The following is a 12,000-nucleotide window of genomic DNA, read 5'->3' on the forward strand; positions in this document are numbered from 1 at the left end:
ATCCCTGAACAGTGTACATCCTGCAGTATAATGATCCCTGTACAGTGTATATCCTGCGGTATAATGATCTCTGTATAGTGTACATCCTGCAGTATAATCATCCCTGTACAGTGTATATCATGCAGAATGATCCCTGAACAGTGTACATCCTGCAGTATAATGATCCCTGTACAGTGTATATCCTGCAGTACAATGATCCCTGTACACTATATATCCTACAGTATAATTATCCCTGTACGGTGTATATCCTGCAGTATAATGATTCCTGTATGGTGTATGTCAGGAAAATATGAATTATTTTCCATTGTTCGGGTTACACAGTCAGAGCTGCTTGCTACTCCTCCCTCCATTGGTTTCTGTATTACCAAAATACTGCTGAAGTCCCCCTCATATTGCTGCAGCCCCCCCTCTCTCCCTCTCTGTGAAGTCCCACTCCCCCTCCATCCCAGCAAATGGTCACTTTTATTGCCTGCAGCAGAGTTGAGTGTATTTTCCCGCCAAGATTCTTTGTTTCCTAGGAAGAATTCTCAAAGTCAATTTCAGTGACACACGCTAATCCTAGAAAGATGATATTAAATTTCCAGGATCTGGGAAATTGGGGTCATGCATGGCAGCATTTTGCAGCATTCAGGGCCATCAGAAATCTGGGAAATTAATTTCTGCCCACCAGCAAATCACAGACCTACTGTGTTAGGACTCTAAAGAATAATACCAATATCGTTGGCCTGTGAGCTTCCAGGCCATAGATATAAAAAAAGGAGTTTTGATAACTTTCCAAAATAGGTGTACCTCCCAGGAGACAGCCTATATTTGAGGCCAGCAAAAGGGCAGTCCCTAAGGCCCCCCATCACACATAGCGACGCACCAGCAATCCCGACAACGATATGACCTTGTCAGGATCGCTGGTGTGTCGCTACATGATCGCTGGTGAGCTGCCAAACAGGCAGATCTCACCAGTGTTCAGCACCAGCGATGACGCGGGTAACAAGCACGCGCGTCGCTTAGTTACCCGCTGTGTACCTTAGATACCAGCGTGCTGGTGCTGGGAGCTGGTATCCAAGGTAAACAGCGGGTTTCGAAGCGCCGCGCTTAGAAACCCGCTGTTTACCTTGGATACCAGCTCCCAGCGCCAGCACGCTGATATCTAAGGTACACAGCGGGTAACTAAGTGACGTGCGAACTTAGTTACCTGCGGCTTACCTCGGATACCAGCTCCAGCTCGCTGATCGATGGTCTCCTGCTGGCCAGCGGGAGACAACGATCAAAAAAGTGTCCAGGGCTTTCGAGCACGATCAGCGATACACGCGGGGGGGGGGGGGGGGGGGCGGTCGCTGATTCACGTCACACACACCGAGTTTGCTGATGAGATCGGTGTTGCGTCACAAAACTTGTGACTCGACAGCAATCTTGCTAGCGATCTCGCTGTGTGTGACGGGGGGCTTTAGTTTATGGCCAAAACCATTTTGGGAGGCATTCAGAGCAGAGTGACAGCTGAAACAACACCATGCTGTGCTACTGTAGGGGGTGGACTGACCCATGGACCTGTCTGAGATGGAAAGAACATGTAAAGGATGATGTGCACTATGCTTTATTGCATGTGTATGGTTAACAGCTGGGAATTAGTGCAGGATGACGTAGTACCGTGTTTTGGCCACAAGATGGAGACAGAGAGCAGTGAGAAAAGGACTTAACACTAACAGCAGGCCATAGGCTAGGGAAACTGTATAGTCATGCTGAGTGGAGCTATGGAACTGAGAAGGGGATTTCCAGAGAGAGGAGAGATAAGAGAGGAGAGTCCCAGGGGCAGGGCAGAGAGAAACCCATGGGGAAGAAAGAAGTGAGAAGAGCACAAGAGAGGATGGAGAGATGAGAAGAATCTCAGGAAGGACAGAGGAGAACCAGAGATGGTTACTCGGAGAGGTGGGTGGCCCTGAGGAGGCAGCCGCAGGAAGGGATGGCAGCGACTGACGTAAGGTTTGGGTACCGGACGGCTTGGACACCGAAGAGTGAGTATGTGTACAGCGGGCAGACTTAGCCAGGGGAAGCGCTGTGGGCCTAACGGCAGCCACGGTGAAAGAACCCGGAGGGTCTTCACCAATCGAAGCTGAAGGAAGGTGACAGGTACCCAGGCCAGGGAGCAGAAGCTGATGTGTCTGTGTCTGCTGTGGATGTCAAGAGGACACCAAATAAAGTTTGGACCTGATTGAACGGATTTCTGACTCTGCCTCCATTGTGTTCCGCGGCTGTAAGGGACCACCCCCCAGTCGGCACTCGTACCTACACGACTGAATCATTTCTTTAGGACCTCTCCTTTATCGACATGTCATATTTGTGACTGAGATTTAGTAAGTTTAATACCTTTTATCCCTTTTAATTTGTAACTGTTTGTACATACTTGCAATTTCTCTCTTTTGTAATATCTTTGGTATCTTTTGTAAACACTGGCGATTTTTTCCAGAGTAAACTTGTAAAATTTGCTAACTTCGTTCTTCTTGCTCTATGACCGAACCGACGTGTAATGGACCGGGCTTATATCTAACTAGGAACTGGTGGCAGCATAGCGTTCTGGTGTTATTGGGGGATCCCGGCAGTGATGGAACGGAAGCTTATATATGGATGCCGGGCCTGGGACCGGTGGTATATATACCGCCCTCACTGCAGAGTGCCCCGATAACTAGCACGTGACAGGGCAGCCTCTCTGATTACTATTTATCCTAGGTGCAGTTCCCTGACTGACCTGAAGGTAAGAGGGGTGCCAGAGATCTGCAAGTTCATGAACTGGAACTAAAAAGTGGTTTCCCTGACAGTGTATATTCTGCAGTATAATGATCACTGTAGAATGTATATCCTGCAGTATAATGATCTCTGTACGGTCTATAACCTGCAGTAACAATGATCCCTGTACGGTGTATATCCTGAAGTATAATGATCTGTTGTCCAAAAGTCATCTCTTTCCAAGTCAGAAGTGGCTGATAACAGTCATAAATAGATTGCATTCCCCATGTCCAATAATTCCATACATCGTATGATGGTCAATTGCATTGATGCCCATGTATGTCCTCCTCCTATTTACTCCATCATGCAGTGCTGTCTGTGTGTCCTCCTCCTCCTTACACCCTGCAGTATACTGCATATTGCAGTGCTGCCATGTGTGTACTTTTCCTCACACCCTGCAGTATACGGCTTCATGCAGTACTGCACATGTGTTCTCCTCTGCCTTACACCCTGCAGTATACTGCCTTATGCAGTGCTGGCCGTGTGTGTCCTCCTACTCCTCACACTCAGCTGTATACTGCCTAATGCATTAGTGACTGTGTGTGTCCTCCTCCTTACACCCTGCAGTATACTGCGTCATGCATTGCGGCCGTGTGTGTCCTCCTCCTCACCCCACACTCTACTGTATACTGCCACATGCAGTGCTGGCATGTTTCCTCCCACTCATGATGCCCTGCAGTATACATACAGTGCTAGCCCTGTGTGTCTTCCTTCTCCTCATGACACTCTACAATATGCTGCCTCATGAAGTGTCGCCGTATGTCCTCCTCCTCACAACCTGCAGCAATCTGCCTCATGCAGTGCTGCCATGTGTCCTCCTCCTCCTCACACCCTGCAGTATACTGCCTCATGCAGTGCTGGCAATGTGTGTCCTCTTCCTCCTGAAACCATGCAGTATACTGCATTATGCAGTGCTGGCCGTGTGCGTCCTCCTCCTCACAACCTGCAGTATACTGCCTCATGCAGTGCTGCCATGCGTCCTCCTCCTCACACCCTGCAGTATACTGCGGCATGTAGTGCTGACGTGTGTGTCCTCCTCCTCCTCACACTGCAGTATACTGCCTCATGCAGTGCTGGCAATGTGTGTCCTCTTCCTCCTGAAACCATGCAGTATACTGCATTATGCAGTGCTGGCCGTGTGCGTCCTCCTTCTCACACCCTGCAATATACTGCCTCATACAGTGCTGCCGCTTGTCCTTCTCCTCACACCCTGCAGCAAACTGCCTCATGCAGTGCTGCCATGTGTCCTCCTCACACTGCAGTATATTGCCATATGCAGTGCTGACGTATGTCCTTCTCCTCCTCACATCCTACAAAATATTGTCTCATGTAGTGCTGCCGAAGTATGTCCACCTCATCCTCACAACCTGCAGTATATTGCCTCATGCAGTGCTGCCATGTGTCATCCTCCTCCTCACACCCTGCAGTATACTGCCTCATGCAGTACTGCTGTGTCCTCCAAATACTCACACCCTGCAGTATATTGCCTCATGCAGTGCTGCCATGTCCTCCTCATCCTCACACCCTGCAGTATATTGCCTCATGCAGTGCTGCTGTGTCCCCCTCACACCATGCAGTATATTGCCTCATGCAGTGCTGCCATGTCATCCTCATCCTCACACCATGCAGTACATTGCCTCATGCAGTGCTGCTGTGTCCTCTTCACACCATGCAGTATATTGCCTCATGCAGTGCTGCCGTGTGTCCTCCCCCTCCTTAACCCTGCAGTATATTGCCTCATGCAGTGCTGCCATGTATCCTTCTGCTCCTCACACCCTGCAGTATATTGCCTCATGCAGTGCTGCCCATGTATGTCCTCCTCACACCTTGCAGTATATTGCCTCATGCAGTGCTGTTGTGTGTCCTCCTCCTCACGCCCTGCAGTATTTTGCCTCATGCAGTGCTGCCGTGTCCTCCTCTTCCTCAAACCCTGCAGTACATTGCCTCATGCAGTCGTGCCGTGTATCCTCCTCCTGTTCATGCCCTGCAGTATATTGCCTCATGCAGGGCTGCCGTGTCCTTTTCCTCCTCACACCCTCCAGTATATTGCCTCATGCAGTGCTTCCCAAGTATGTCCACCTCATCCTCACACCCTGCAGTATATTGCCTCATGTAGTGCTGCCATGAGTCTTCCTCTTCCTCACACCATGCAGTATATTGCCTCTTGCAGTGCTACCGTGTGACCTCCTCCTCCTCACACCCTGCAGTGTATTGCTTTATGCAGTACTGCTGTGTCCTACAAATACTCACACCCTGCAGTATATTGCCTCATGCAGTGCTGCCATGTCCACCTCATCCTCACACCCTGCGGTATATTGCCTCATGCAGTGCTACCGTATGTCCTCCTCCGCCTCACACCCTGCAATATATTGCCTCATGCAGTGCTGCCATGTCCTCCTCATCCTCACACCCTGCAGTATATTGCCTCATGCAGTGCTACCGTGTGTCCTCTTCCTCACACCCTGCAGTATATTGCCTCATGCAGTGCTGCCGTGTGTCCTACAAATACACCCTGCAGAATATATTGCCTCATGCAGTGCTGCCATGTCCTCCTTATCCTCACACCCTGCAGAATATATTGCCCCATGGAGTGCTGCCATGTCCTCCTTATCCTCACACCCTGCAGTATATTGCCTCATGCAGTGCTGCTGTGTCCTCACACCATGCAGTATATTGCCTCATGCAGTGCTGCCATGTGTCCTCCCCCTCCTATCACCCTGCAGTATATTGCCTCATGCAGTGCTGCCATGTGTCCTTCTACTCCTCACACCCTGCAGTATATTGCCTCATGCAGTGCTGCCATGTGTCCTCCTCTTCCTCACACCCTGCAGTATATTTCCTCATGCAGTGCTGCACATGTATGTCCTCCTCCTCACACCCTGCAGTATATTGCCTCATGCAGTGCTGCCGTGTCCTTTTGCTCCTCACACACTGCAGTATATTGCCTCATGTAGTGCTCCCCAAGTATGTCCACCTCATCCTCACACCCTGAAGTATATTGCCTCATGTAGTGCTGCCATGTGTCCTCCTTCTCACACCCTGCAGTATATTGCCTCATGCAGTGCTACCGTGTGTCCTCCTCCTCCTCACACCCTGCAGTATATTGCCTCATGCAGTACTGCTGTGTCCTACAATTACTCACACGCTGCAGTATATTGCCTCATGCAGTGCTGCCATGTCCTCCTCATCCTCACACCCTGCAGTATATTGCCTCTTGCAGTGCTACCATGTGTCCTCCTCACACCCTTCAGTGTATTGCCTCATGCAGTGCTGCCATGTCCTCCTCCTCCTCACACCCTGCAGTATATTGCCTCATGCAGTACTGCTGTGTCCTACAAATACTCACACCCTGCAGTATATTGCCTCATGCAGTGCTGCCATGTCCTCCTCATCCTCACACCCTGCAGTATATTGCCTCATGCAGTGCTGCCCATGTGTGTCCTGCTCCTCCTCACACCCTGCTGTATATTGCCTCATGCAGTGCTGTTGTGTGTTCTTCTCATACCCTGCAGTATGTTGCCTCATGCAGTGCTGCCCATGTATGTCCTCCTCCTCCTCACGCCCTGCAGTATATTGCCGCATGCAGTGCTGCCTTGTATCCTCCTCATGGCAGCACTGCATGAGGCAGATTGCTGCAGGTTGTGAGGAGGAGGACATACGGCGACACACAACCTGCAGTATACTGCCTCATGCAGTGCTGCCATGCGTCCTCCTCCTCACACCCTGCAGTATACTGCGGCATGTAGTGCTGACGTGTGTGTCCTCCTCCTCCTCACACTGCAGTATACTGCCTCATGCAGTGCTGGCAATGTGTGTCCTCTTCCTCCTGAAACCATGCAGTATACTGCATTATGCAGTGCTGGCCGTGTGCGTCCTCCTTCTCACACCCTGCAATATACTGCCTCATACAGTGCTGCCGCTTGTCCTTCTCCTCACACCCTGCAGCAAACTGCCTCATGCAGTGCTGCCATGTGTCCTCCTCACACTGCAGTATATTGCCATATGCAGTGCTGACGTATGTCCTTCTCCTCCTCACATCCTACAAAATATTGTCTCATGTAGTGCTGCCGAAGTATGTCCACCTCATCCTCACAACCTGCAGTATATTGCCTCATGCAGTGCTGCCATGTGTCATCCTCCTCCTCACACCCTGCAGTATACTGCCTCATGCAGTACTGCTGTGTCCTCCAAATACTCACACCCTGCAGTATATTGCCTCATGCAGTGCTGCCATGTCCTCCTCATCCTCACACCCTGCAGTATATTGCCTCATGCAGTGCTGCTGTGTCCCCCTCACACCATGCAGTATATTGCCTCATGCAGTGCTGCCATGTCATCCTCATCCTCACACCATGCAGTACATTGCCTCATGCAGTGCTGCTGTGTCCTCTTCACACCATGCAGTATATTGCCTCATGCAGTGCTGCCGTGTGTCCTCCCCCTCCTTAACCCTGCAGTATATTGCCTCATGCAGTGCTGCCATGTATCCTTCTGCTCCTCACACCCTGCAGTATATTGCCTCATGCAGTGCTGCCCATGTATGTCCTCCTCACACCTTGCAGTATATTGCCTCATGCAGTGCTGTTGTGTGTCCTCCTCACGCCCTGCAGTATTTTGCCTCATGCAGTGCTGCCGTGTCCTCCTCTTCCTCAAACCCTGCAGTACATTGCCTCATGCAGTCGTGCCGTGTATCCTCCTCCTGTTCATGCCCTGCAGTATATTGCCTCATGCAGGGCTGCCGTGTCCTTTTCCTCCTCACACCCTCCAGTATATTGCCTCATGCAGTGCTTCCCAAGTATGTCCACCTCATCCTCACACCCTGCAGTATATTGCCTCATGTAGTGCTGCCATGAGTCTTCCTCTTCCTCACACCATGCAGTATATTGCCTCTTGCAGTGCTACCGTGTGACCTCCTCCTCCTCACACCCTGCAGTGTATTGCTTTATGCAGTACTGCTGTGTCCTACAAATACTCACACCCTGCAGTATATTGCCTCATGCAGTGCTGCCATGTCCACCTCATCCTCACACCCTGCAGTATATTGCCTCATGCAGTGCTACCGTATGTCCTCCTCCGCCTCACACCCTGCAATATATTGCCTCATGCAGTGCTGCCATGTCCTCCTCATCCTCACACCCTGCAGTATATTGCCTCATGCAGTGCTACCGTGTGTCCTCTTCCTCACACCCTGCAGTATATTGCCTCATGCAGTGCTGCCGTGTGTCCTACAAATACACCCTGCAGAATATATTGCCTCATGCAGTGCTGCCATGTCCTCCTTATCCTCACACCCTGCAGAATATATTGCCCCATGGAGTGCTGCCATGTCCTCCTTATCCTCACACCCTGCAGTATATTGCCTCATGCAGTGCTGCTGTGTCCTCACACCATGCAGTATATTGCCTCATGCAGTGCTGCCATGTGTCCTCCCCCTCCTATCACCCTGCAGTATATTGCCTCATGCAGTGCTGCCATGTGTCCTTCTACTCCTCACACCCTGCAGTATATTGCCTCATGCAGTGCTGCCATGTGTCCTCCTCTTCCTCACACCCTGCAGTATATTTCCTCATGCAGTGCTGCACATGTATGTCCTCCTCCTCACACCCTGCAGTATATTGCCTCATGCAGTGCTGCCGTGTCCTTTTGGTCCTCACACACTGCAGTATATTGCCTCATGTAGTGCTCCCCAAGTATGTCCACCTCATCCTCACACCCTGAAGTATATTGCCTCATGTAGTGCTGCCATGTGTCCTCCTCCTTCTCACACCCTGCAGTATATTGCCTCATGCAATGCTACCGTGTGTCCTCCTCCTCACACCCTGCAGTATATTGCCTCATGCAGTACTGCTGTGTCCTACAATTACTCACACGCTGCAGTATATTGCCTCATGCAGTGCTGCCATGTCCTCCTCATCCTCACACCCTGCAGTATATTGCCTCTTGCAGTGCTACCATGTGTCCTCCTCACACCCTTCAGTGTATTGCCTCATGCAGTGCTGCCATGTCCTCCTCCTCCTCACACCCTGCAGTATATTGCCTCATGCAGTACTGCTGTGTCCTACAAATACTCACACCCTGCAGTATATTGCCTCATGCAGTGCTGCCATGTCCTCCTCATCCTCACACCCTGCAGTATATTGCCTCATGCAGTGCTGCCCATGTGTGTCCTGCTCCTCCTCACACCCTGCTGTATATTGCCTCATGCAGTGCTGTTGTGTGTTCTTCTCATACCCTGCAGTATGTTGCCTCATGCAGTGCTGCCCATGTATGTCCTCCTCCTCCTCACGCCCTGCAGTATATTGCCGCATGCAGTGCTGCCTTGTATCCTCCTCCTGTTCACGCCCTGCAGAATATAGCCTCATGCAGGTCTTCCGTGTCCTTTTCCTCCTCACACCCTCCAGTGTATTGCCTCATGTAGTGCTACCCAAATATGTCCACCTCATCTTCACACCCCGCAGTATATTGCCTCATGCAGTGCTACCGTGTGTCCTCCTCCTCCTCACACCCTGCAGTGTATTGCCTCATACAGTACTGCTGTGTCCTACAAATACTCGCACCCTGCAGTATATTGCCTCATGCAGTGCTGCCATATCCTCCTCATCCTCACACCCTGCAGTATATTGCCTCATGCAGTGCTACCGTGTGTCCTCCTCACACCCTGTAGTATATTGCCTCATGCAGTACTGCTGTGTCCTACAAATACACCCTACAGTATATTGCCTCATGCAGTGTTGCCATGTCCTCCTCATCCTCACACCCTGCAGTATATTGCCTCATGCAATGCTGCTGTGTCCTCCTCACATGTGCAGTATATCGCCTCATGCAGTGCTGTCATGCGTCTCTCTCCTCCTCACACCCTGCAGTATATTGCCTCATGCAGTGCTGCCGTGTGTTCTCATCCTCACACCCTGCAGTATATTGCCTCATGCAGTGCTACCATGTGTCCTCCTCCTCCTCACACCCTGCAGTATATTGCCTCATGCAGTACTGCTGTGTCCTACAAATACTTACACCCTACAGTATATTGCCTCGTAGTGCTGCCATGTCCTCCTCATCCTCACACCTTGCAGTATATTGCCTCATGCAGTGCTGTCATGCGTCTCTCTCCTCACACCCTGCAGTATATTGCCTCATGCAGTGCTACCGTGTGTCCTCCTCACACCCTGTAGTATATTGCCTCATGCAGTACTGCTGTGTCCTACAAATACACCCTACAGTATATTGCCTCATGCAGTGTTGCCATGTCCTCCTCATCCTCACACCCTGCAGTATATTGCCTCATGCAATGCTGCTGTGTCCTCCTCACATGTGCAGTATATCGCCTCATGCAGTGCTGTCATGCGTCTCTCTCCTCCTCACACCCTGCAGTATATTGCCTCATGCAGTGCTACCGTGTGTTCTCCTCATCCTCACACCCTGCAGTATATTGCCTCATGCAGTGCTGCCATGTGCCCTCCTCCTCCTCACACCCTGCAGTATATTGCCTCATGCAGTGCGTCCTCCTCCTCACACCCTGCAGTATATTGCCTCACGTAGTGCTGCCATGTGTCCTCCTCCTCCTCACACCCTGCAGTATATCGCCTCATGAAGTGCTGTCATGCGTCGCTCTCGTCACACCCTGCAGTATATTGCCTCATGCAGTACTGCTGTGTCCTACAAATACTCACACCCTACAGTATATTGGCTCATGCAGTACTGCTGTGTCCTCCTCACACCCTGCAGTATATTGCCTCATGCAGTGCTGCCGTGTGTTCTCCTTATCCTCACACCCTGCAGTTTATTGCATCATGCAGTGCTGCCATGTGCCCTCCTCCTCTCACCCTGCAGTATATTGTCTCATGCAGTGCTGCTATGTGTCCTCCTCCTCACACCCTACAGTATATAGCCTCATGAAGTGCTGCGTGTTCTTCTCCTCCTCACACCCTGCAGTATATTGCCTCATGCAGTGCTGCCATGTGCCCTCCTCACACCCTGCAGTATATTGCCTCATGCAGTGCTGCCATGTGTCCTCCTCATCCTCACACCCTGAACCTGCAGTATATGGCCTCATGAAGTGCTGCGTGTCCTTCTCCTCCTCACACCCTGCAGTATATTGCCTAATTCAGTGCTGCCGTGTGTCCTCCTCATCCTCACACCCTGCAGTATATTGCCTCATGCAGTGCTGCCGTGTGTCCTCCTCATCCTCACACCCTGCAGTATATCGCCTCATGCAGTGCTGTCATGCGCCTCCTCCTCCTCACACACTGCAGTATATCGCCTCATGCAGTGCTGCCATGTCGTCCTCATCCTCACACCCTGCAGTATATTGCCTCATGCAGTGCTGCTGTGTCCTCCTCACACCATGCAGTATATTGCCTCATGCAGTGCTGCCGTGTGTCCTCCTCCTCCTCTCACCCTGCAGTATATGGTCTCATGCAGTGCTGCCATGTGTCCTTCTGCTCCTCACACCCTGCAGTATATTGCCTCATGCAGTGCAGCCATGTGTCCTCCTCCTCACACCCTGCAGTATATTGCCTCATGCAGTGCTGTTGTGTGTCCTTCTCATACCCAGCAGTATTTTGCCTCATGCAGTGCTGCCCATGTATGTCCTCCTCCTCACGCCCTGCAGTATATTGCCTCATGCAGTACTGCTGTGTCCTACAAATACTCACACCCTGCAGTATATTGCCTCATGTAGTGCTGCCATGTCCTCCTCATCCTCACACCCTGCAGTATATTGCCTCATGTAGTGCTGCCATGTCCTCCTCATCCTCACACCCTGCAGTATATTGCCTCATGCAGTGCTGCCATGTGTCCTCCTCACACCCTGCAGTATATTGCCTCATGCAGTGCTGTTGTGTGTCCTTCTCATACCCAGCAGTATATTGCCTCATGTAGTGATGCCATGTGTGCTCCTCCTCACACCCTGCAGTATATTGCCTCATGCAGTACTGCTGTGTCCTACAAATACTCACACCCTGCAGTATATTGCCTCATGTAGTGCTGCCATGTCCTCCTCATCCTCACACCCTGCAGTACATTGCCTCATGCAGTGCTGCCTGTGTCCTTCTCCTCGCACCCTGCAGTATATTGCCTCATGCAGTGCTACCTTGTGTCCTCTTCTTCTTCACACGCTGCAGTATATTGCCTCATAAAGTGCTGCCGTGTATCCTCCTCCTGTTCACGCCCTGCAGTATATTGCCTCATGCAGGGCTGCCGTGTCCTTTTCCTCCTCACACCCTCCAG

At 51.2% G+C, this 12,000-nt stretch overlaps 1 protein-coding gene across 2 annotated transcripts in view; it reads right to left on the reverse strand.

Moving 5' to 3' along the window:
* The window catches only part of LOC141075891 (C2 calcium-dependent domain-containing protein 4C-like), a 52,736-nt gene that overhangs the window by 22,531 nt on the left and 18,205 nt on the right, over positions 1 to 12,000 (reverse strand). The gene's annotated exons all lie outside the window — the stretch shown is intronic.

The sequence above is a fragment of the Dendrobates tinctorius genome, unplaced genomic scaffold (assembly GCF_039654945.1).
Source record: "Dendrobates tinctorius isolate UK_male_01 unplaced genomic scaffold, ASM3965494v1 ptg000377l, whole genome shotgun sequence".
Lineage (NCBI taxonomy): Eukaryota > Metazoa > Chordata > Amphibia > Anura > Dendrobatidae > Dendrobates > Dendrobates tinctorius.